Source organism: Panthera tigris, chromosome B4, assembly GCF_018350195.1.
Source record: "Panthera tigris isolate Pti1 chromosome B4, P.tigris_Pti1_mat1.1, whole genome shotgun sequence".
In the NCBI taxonomy this organism is placed as follows: Eukaryota; Metazoa; Chordata; class Mammalia; order Carnivora; family Felidae; genus Panthera; species Panthera tigris.
This window is the reverse complement of record NC_056666.1, coordinates 81,277,493-81,287,077: the sequence shown is the minus strand read 5'-3', so window position 1 is coordinate 81,287,077 and position 9,585 is coordinate 81,277,493. Positions and strand designations below refer to the sequence as shown.

At 40.6% G+C, this 9,585-nt stretch overlaps 1 pseudogene; it reads right to left on the bottom strand.

Moving 5' to 3' along the window:
* Nucleotides 1-3,572: 3,572 nt before the first annotated feature.
* On the bottom strand, nt 3,573-4,504 carry LOC102969159 (annotated as a pseudogene).
* Between the last annotated feature and the right edge of the window lie 5,081 nt (nt 4,505-9,585).

Sequence of the window (9,585 nt, the reverse complement as noted above, 5' to 3'; positions counted from 1 at the left end):
GTTTTTTTCCTCCCAATGTGACACTTTCTTTCTTTCTTTCTTTCTTTCTTTCTTTCTTTCTTTCTTTTTTTAGTCAAGCATTTATTTGGATAAGAAAGGAGTCCCCAGCACTAGGGTCTGGGGGACTGGCCTGGGTTTCAGGCCTGGGACCCAGCAGCCTGAACAGGCTGGGAGAGGCACTTTTTCTTGCTGAGGTTGGTGAGGGGTTGGGCCTGGTTGGATCAGTGGGAAGCCATGAAGTTCTCTGGAGGAAGGATAGGACCTCTGTTCTCTTCCACCTGGCCCATCGTCAGATAAACTGGCTCCTTTCTTCATGCCGGGGGCACTGCTTGCAGGGCAGGCAAAACTTGAGGGGAGTGTCAGTGAGTGCCAAGGGCATCTTCAGGCCTCCAGTTTTGTGAGCACCAATGAGACTGACAGAGAAGTGAGGCCCTTCCCTGGGCGCCGAACCATGGACTGTGCTGTTGGCAGTCACCACCAGGTTGCTGGTTCAAAAGTTGCTCTGCAAGGTGCCTATCTATCGGCACTGCTTTGGGCAGGGGACACGGGGTGCGTTGGGGCTCCCCTGGAGCTGCCTGGGTCTCAGATGAGGACTTTCAGTTTCTCCTCAGTGGGAGTCTTGGCTTGGGGTCAGAGTTGGGGAGTGGGGCATCCTCCCCCGGCCCCGGGCCTGCCCTTCTTTGGCAGCACAAAGAGGCAAGTGTCTTGTAAGAGATGGAGAAGCTGTTGGCCATGACTTTGAGGTCAGAGATGAGCTGGAGGAGGAGCTTATTCCCTGTGGAGGAGATGGGACCTGAGGCTGTGTCACAGCAGAGATTTGCCTCTTGGCCTCATCGCTGCTGCTCCGTTGAACATGCTGACGGAGCTGTAGCAGAGTAGGTGTCAGACTCCAGAAGCCAGACTTCCCCGACGTCAGCGAGATCACCTCGTTTGCAGTGACTCATCACAGGTGTAATTTTACATTTTTGGTTTGAGTGCAAACAGTTCTGGGTCTGCTTTTGTTACCCACCAGAGCGAGCTCAGTGCCTGGGACATACCAATTGGTCAATAAATCTTTGCTGGCTGCATGCTGGAGGAGCCAAAGGCAGCCCGTTGCTGGGGGTCGGTATCTGGTTTGGAGGCATGATGATGTCCCATTGTGACAATTTCTGCCTTTGAAGTTTGATGTTGACAGAATTTACATATGATATGATTGTTGATATGCTTGGAATTAAATATAATTTACTATTTGTTTCTTATTGGTACTTTTTCTTTGTTTCTTTTTTCTAATTTTGTGCTTTCTTTGAGATTAATTCCCTTTGATTCCATTTGTCAACCTATTTGTTATAAACATGTGTTATATTATTTGTGGATTTATTTTTTTTTAGTTATTTAAAAATGTTTTATTATTTTTGAGAGAGAGCATGAATGGGAGTGGGGAAGGGGCAGAGAGAGAGGGGAACAGAAGATCCCAAGTGGGCTCTGTACTGACAGCAGCAAGCCCAGTCCAGGCTCGAACTCACAAACTGTGAGATCATGACCTGAGCCGAAGTCCTATGCTCAACCAGCTGAGCCCCAGGCATCCCTGGTTTCTTTATAGTATACATATTAAACCTATCACAATCTACCTTCATTTGAAGATATATCACTTCATATAATTATATACATACAATATATACACAAGTCATACAAGCGTGACTTCTATGTTTACTCTTCTGCCTTTATGCTACTGCCCTCATACATTCACTTTTACATATGAACTCCACAAAATAGTGGAGAAATTGCAAGTCTTGTGACTTTTTGGTAGGAATGTAAAATGGTGCAACCATTGTGGAAAACATTATAGAGATGCTTCAAAAAATTAAACATGGAATTACCACATGATCCAACAATTCTACTTCTCAGTATATACCTAAAAAAATTGAAAGCAGCAGATTAAACCAATATTTGTACACCAATACTCATAACAGTGTTATTCACTATAATCAAAAGATAGAAGCACCAAAATGTCTACTGACAAACGAATGGATAAAGAAAATGTAGTATATACATGCAAGGAAATGTTATTCAGCATTAAAAAGTAATATAATTCTGACACATGCTACAACATGGATGAAATTAAAGACATTATGCTAAGTGAAATAAGCTGGACACAAAGGTAAATTATTATATAATTCCACTTAAATGAACTACCTAGTATAGTCAAATTGGTGGAGACAGAAAGTAGAACAGTGGTTGCCAGAGGCTGGATATAGGGGTGATGTGGTGTTATTGTTTAATGGGTGCAGAATAAAGTTTGGAAAGATGAAAAACTTCTGGAGAAAAATGTTGCTACCAATGATATTAGAGAAATCACTGTGTTCTTTTCTAGGATTTTTATGGTTTCAGTTCTCACACTTAGGTCTTTAATCCATTCTGAGTTTATATTTGTGTATGGTTTTGGAAAGTGGTCCAGTTTCATTCTTTTACAGGTAGCTGTTCAGTTTTCCCAGCACCATTTGTTGAAGAGACTGTCTTTTCTTTATTCTTATCTCTTTTGTTATAGATTAATTTACTTAAGGTGTGAGTTTATTTCTGGACTCTCTATTGTGTTCCGTTGATCTCTGTATGTTAACTAACTGGAATTTAATAAAAACTTAAAAAAAAAAACAATGAAAATGAGTAGCACTCTTTGTTACCTAATAGAATTTTATTATCATTTGGGGTGAATGTTGGTGGTAGGAATAGCAGGGAAGGTAGGAGATGAGATACCATACAAGATCTTGCCATCTAGCTTAGACATGAGTCAAGCACCCATTAAATGTTGATTTGTAGAAATATCCATAATACTTTACAGTCTTCCTATAAGTAGATGGGTTTTGTCACCCCTTGAATGTTGGCTGCCATTATGGCTTGCTTTTACCAAGTGGCTGCTATCATGGAATGTTTTAGTGGAAAATGAGGAATATAAGAACTGTAACTTTGGTTGTTTATTTTGAAGTATCTGGAGACCTTGCAGAAAGAAAAGTGATTATCTCAGGATTTTAAATTTCCATCTCAAGGTATGAAAAAGGAGTTAGGAAACTATGACTTCCCTAAAAAAAAAACCAAAAACCTGTATCTCCTGTAACTACAGGATTGAAACTTTTGGAAACCCAACCAAGTCTAATCTTGTGGATGAGTTAATTTTGATGCAAATTGAATTCACAATCTCCAGGGGTTACTAGAGGGCACAGGTTAGTAGATTTTACTGAAGCCCCAGAGAAGCAGACACTTATTATCCTGTTCAAGGGTTTGATCTCTTCTTGTCTGAAAAACATGTAATGACCTCTTTTGAGGTCATTTAAACTTGTTCAAGACTCACCCCACTTTATCTCCTTGCTTGGTGTCCAACAACAGACTCAAGTTCAAACAGACTCCAGGGTATTGTAAACACACTATGACCTAGAAAAAGGTAATATATACACCAAAAAAATTTGGAAACAGTAAATTTGTATCAACAAAAACCTGTGGAATATCTATGGGAATAGATCACAAATGTTTTGGAATCAGGATAAAGTGAGAAGTGACATTAGATATCTATTTTTTTTAATTTAAAAAATCTTTTTAGTTTCCTAATCCTTTGAAAGAAATGCCATCTTTTTAATTGAGTATTTGAAGGCTTGTTTGACTTGCTTATTCCATAGTGTGTAAATGAAAGAGTTTATCAATGGGATAACTGAGGTTTTGAGCAATGACACCACCTTATTAATGGCAACTCCTTCCTTTGCTGGTCTGATATAGATGAAGATGCAGCTTCCATAGGAAGATGGAGACTACGATCATGTGGGAAGAACAAGTGAAGAAAGGCTTTTTTCTTTGCTGAGCTGAAGGGAGTCTTAAAATAGTCTTGATGATGTATGTGTAGGACATAATTACACAGAATAATGTGACTATGAGGGTCAGCACAGCCATGATTAAAATAAGTTGCTCTACAAATTGGTGTCTGAGCATACAATCTTCAGAAGAGGAGATGCATCACAGCCAAAATGGTCAATGAGATTAGAGTTACTGAAATCTAGCTGGACTCCCAGGCTAAGCGGTGGGAGTATGACAATTAACCCAATCAGCCAACAGCAAAGGACAACCATGGTGCATACTCTTTCACTCATGATGGTACTGTAGTGCAGGGGTTTGCAGATGGCCACATAGTGATCATAGCACATGCAGTTAGAAGAAAAAATTCTGTTGCTCCGATGAGGATGACAAAAAAGAATTGGATGGCACAAGCATTATAGGTAACATTTTTGTCCCCAGTTGTCAGGCTGTACAGGAATCGAAAAACACAGACAGTTGTAAATATTATTTCTAAGATGGAAAAATTCCAAAGGAAAAAGTACATGGGTGTTTTGAGGTGAGAGTCAACCAGAGTGAGGAGAATAATGATTAGATTTCCAGCAACAGTGAAAATGTAGGTGAAAAACAGAAATACTGAAAGAAAAACCTGTAGTAGTGGGCTACCTGTCAATCCTAGTAGAATGAATGTTATTGCAGAATGATTTTTCATCACTGTCTTCAGATATATAATGAGTCTGTATTAATAAATCACAAACCTTGAATCTGAGGAATAGAACATAAAAATAATATTTCAATACCTATATAGTGAAAAGTAGCCCAGCAGGCCAGTAGAAGCACATTTTGACACTTTTTTTTAATTTTTTTATTTTTTTTTAACGTTTATTTATTTATTTTTGAGACAGAGAGAGACAGAGCATGAACAGGGGAGGGTCAGAGAGAGAGGGAGACACAGAATCCGAAACAGGCTCCAGGCTCTGAGCTGTCAGCACAGAGCCCGACGCGGGGCTCGAACTCACGGACCGCGAGATCATGACCTGAGCCGAAGTCGGACGCTTAACCGACTGAGCCACCCAGGCGCCCCTCATTTTGACACTTTTATTTGATTGTCAGTAATCTGATGTTAGAAGTGATTGCATTGTGCTTCATTTCCCTGGACTCTGCTTTACCTTGGGCTTCAGAATGTGGTTTATAGAATAGATCCCTCTGGAGTTTCATTTCCACTCCAGTTACAGGAGTGGAAAGTTTTTTTTTTTTTTAATGTTTATTTATTTTTGAGAGAGAGAGAGACAGAGCGCGAGTGAGGGAGGGGCAGAGAGAAAGGGAGACACAGAATCCAAAGCAGGCTCCAGGCTCTGAGCTGTCAGCACAGAACCCAATGTAAGGCTTGAACTCATGAATGTGAGATTATGACCTGAGCTGAAGTTGAAAGCTTAACAGACTGAGCCACCCAGGTGCCCCCAGGACCAATTTTAAAGTAGATAGAAAATACCACAAGGATTTCACAGTTCTCTGGGATTAGGGCAGCCTCGGGGATTAAGGCAGTATCCCCAATCCTCAGTGTAGAGCAGGAGATCCATGAATATTAATAAATAGAAAAAATATGTATAAAATTTTTATTTCACCATTTGTCAGGACAGCATATCAGCAAATCATTTTCATATCCTATCATAATATAATACTATCAGTGGCTTGGTTATATTATTTTCCATGCTTTGCAACACTTGTTCCCTTCAAGTAATTCCTTAATCTCCCCAGCATCCTGGAAAAGCCTTTACTGTGTGGGTGAACTGGGAGAATTACATGAAATTTCTTGAGTCCCACACTGCTACAGTATTTCTTCTTTGCTTTCCTTTTATAATAGGCTGAAATATTTGAGTTTTTGGCTCTCCAATATATCAGTTTTATTGGCCTCTGTTTTGTTTCCTTTTCTGAATTCCCATTTAAACATCCATCTGTTGTCTAGAATCCCACCCTTCCCAAGCCCCCCTAGAACACTGACAAGTAGGATGTTCTGATATCCTTCCTAGAAAACAGAATTCTGTCCTTAGGTTTCCATGATCCGTATTGGAGTTCTGTAGTTTAACGCATAGATATTTCAGTTTCCAAATGCCTTCTAAGGCTACTTGCCATCTCTATTAATAACGTAACATCTGGATCCTCCTAGGTGGGCAGACATAGGGGAATACCACTTGGGTAAGGAGTTGCCTTCTTTGCCGTGCTTCCATTCTCTGAAGACTCACTTTGCCTTTGGTAATGTCACTAATCTTGCTGCCCTTATCAATGCTCCTCAGCACTCTGGCCCAAAGATAGGCTCAGCCTGTGCTTATTTCCCCAAAGAACCGTTATTATCAGGCATTAATACTTAACACAAATTAAATATGACATGGAGAATACATGAATCTGGTTATTAGGTATGGATATTCTTAAAAGCTGAAAAATCACAATCCATTCTTATGAGTTTCCTTACAAGACTATCTCCCTGTGTTGCTTCTCTTGAGGATCCTGTCAAAGAAACCATTGTCACCATCCTCCATGAAGCTGTTGAGTACTTTTTCATTTCTCACATTTCCTACCTATTCATGTACCCTTCCCAGCAATTGTGGCAATACTGTTCTTCTAAGAAGTACCAGAGCTGGAATTTGAACCAGAAACTGGATTAAAGTTTAAGTGTTTCAGGAAATCTGTAATTTTAGGATTTGGGGCAATTGCTTATCCTTACTCAATTCTAATAATCACAAATTCATTAAAATGTTAGCTTTTCAAATGTTTCCTAACCACAAACAGTATGTCTGGAGCATCTGTATTTCTTCAGTGAATGACTAGAATGAAGGGCACCTAGGTGGCTCAGTTAGTTAAGTGGCCGACTTCAGTTCATGGTTCCTGAGTTCAAGCCCCGCATCAGGCTCTCTGCTGTCAGCAGGGAGCCTGCTTCAGAACTTCTGTCCCTTCTCTCTCTGCCCCTCCCTTGCTCATGCTCTCTCTCTCTCTCAAAAATAAATCAACATTAAAAAATAAATGACTAGAATGAAATCTGTTCATGAGGCAGCAATTATTTTGTAATATGAATATTTTTTAATGTTGCTTTAGGATATTCCCTATAAAATACTTTAAGTGTTTTTTCCCTTCCATGCGTAGGGAAGTCATCATTTCTTTTCTATTGAGGAGAGTTGCTGCAGTGTGATAGGGGTTACAGATGCCATCATAGAAAAAGGCTGATGACCTAGGCTTATGGGATAAAGGGTTTGCCTGAGTGTCAGCAGATGAATCTCATGCAGAGATTGCTTTCCTAAACCAAGACATGAAGGTTTCTTAAGAGCCACATCTTTTCACTTAGTGCCACTAATGTTCTTCTCTTCATTTTCTTCTACCTGCATCACCCAGTGCATTCATGTTGGCCAATACACTGACCCCAGTTAATATCACTAGATTATACACTATTATATATCATAAAATGTGTCATCAATTCAGTGGAAATGGCTGAAATGAGATTTGTAAATAACTTCACATCATTGGATGATTACTTTAAGAGGAAAAGTTCAGGATGAAGAAATTAAATACTGAAGTTTTAAACCATGACTGTTTCATTTCCTGACATCAGGGATAATTTTAAATTATGGAGATTGTTATTATTTTTCTCTTTAAAGATAATAACATTACTTGTTTGAATCCTCCATAATAAAACGAGTAGATACTCATTTACTATATTCATCTACAACCAATAAAAAAGTGTAATAAAGAAAGGAAAATCTCCCATAATGACAACACCCACAGTCCATCATTATTATCTTGTATTTATCTACAACCTGTTTGTACATATAATTGTGTTTTCCAGTTACTTATATTTTATAAAAATAATATTATATTGAAAATAACATTTCGTTCTTTCCTGTCTCAACCTCACTTTATCCATTCAGTTATTTTCAAAGCACTTATGATGTATTTTCCTCATGTGATTAAATATTCTTCAAATACAATTTTACTTGCTTGTCCTGTCCCATCATATAAGGAAGTAAATCATAAAATTAGTAGTTCTAATACTGAACATTAAGATTGCTTCCATCTGTTGTCTAATGTTTTAGTGGACATTCTGTATATAAATCTTTTTATCCTCATCAGGTTAATTTCACATTTAAGAACTGGTGGATACAGAGGAAGATGGCGGTGTAGGTGGACACTGGGCTCACCGCGTCCTGCTGACCACTTAGATTCCACCCATATCTGCCTAAATAACCCAGAAAACTGCCAGAAGACTAGCAGAGCAGACTCTCCAGAACCAAGCATAGACGACAGGCCCAGGGAAGAGGGTAGCAAGGACAGAGAGGCGGTGCACACTACACGGACTGGTGGGAGGGAGCCCGGGCGGTGGAGGGGCAGCCCTCCTGGCAAGGCGGAATTGCTGAGTCTGTCTTGCAAAAGCAGAGGGGCCATACTGCATGAGTTCTGACAGCCAGTGGGACTTAACATCTGGAATGTTATAAGTCAACAGCTCTGCTCGAGGAGCGGGAGGGTGAGAGGAAACAGGGAGGGATAGTTGTTGATCCCTAGAGGACAGAGCTCAGCTTGACAGGGAACAAAGGCACTCACCAGTGCCATATCCCTAGCCCATCCCCCAGCCAAAATCCCAAAGGGAACCAGTGCCCATCAGGGAACTTGCTTGCACTGTGCAAACACCCAATGCTGTGCTTCTGTGGATCCACCCCTCCAACGGGTCTGCCTCCCTCCCAGTGCCACAGGGCCCCTCCTGAAGCGGACCACTGAAGGCAAAGCAAGCTGAGTCTGCCCCTCCCGCCCCGTGCACCTTGTGGATTCACTCTGGCTAATATGTCAGATCCCAATGAACCGGCACCACAAGCCTGGCAGTGTGCAGGTAGCCCAGACAGGGGCCACACCACTCCACAGTGAGTCCTGCCCCTGGAGAGGGGAAGATAAGGTACACACCAGTCTGACTGTGGCCACAGCGGTGGGCTGGGGGCAGACATCGGGTCTGACTGCGGCCCCACCCACCAACGCAAGTTACTCCAGACAGCACAGAGGAAGAGCCCTGCAGTTCCGCAACACCTCAGGGACTATCCAAAATGATGACACAGAAGTATTCTCCTCAAAAGAAACTCCAGGAAGCAGCAACAGCTAATGAACTGATCAAAAACGATTTAAGCAATGTAACAGAAAATGAATTTAAAATAATAGTCATAAAATTAATTGCTGGGCTTGAAGAAAGTATAGAGGACAGCAGAGAATCTATTACTACAGAGAAAAAGGGACTAAGAAACAGTCATGAGGAGCTAAAAATGCTATAAATGAGCTGCAAAATAAAATGGAATTGACCACAGCTTGGATTAAAGTGGCAGGGGAGAGAATAGGTGAATTAGAAGATAAAATTATGGAAAAAGAGGAAGCTGAGAAAAAGAGAGATAAAAAAATCCAGGAGTATGAGGGGAAAATTAGAGAACTAAGTGATGCACTAAAGAGAAATAATCTATGCATAATTGGTATTCCAGAGGAGGAAGAGAGAGGGAAAGGTGCTGAAGGTGTACTTGAAGAAATAATAGCTGAGAACTTCCCTGATCTGGGGAAGGAAAAAGGCATTGAAATCCAAGAGGCACAGAGAACTCCCTTCAGACATAACTTGAATCAATCTTCTGCATGACATATCATAGTGAAACTGGCAAATACAAGGATAAAGAGAAAATTCTGAAAGCAGCTAGGGATAAACGTGCTCTAACATATAAAGGGAGACTGATACGATTCGTGACTGATCTCTCTACTGAAACTTGGCAGGCCAGAAAAGAA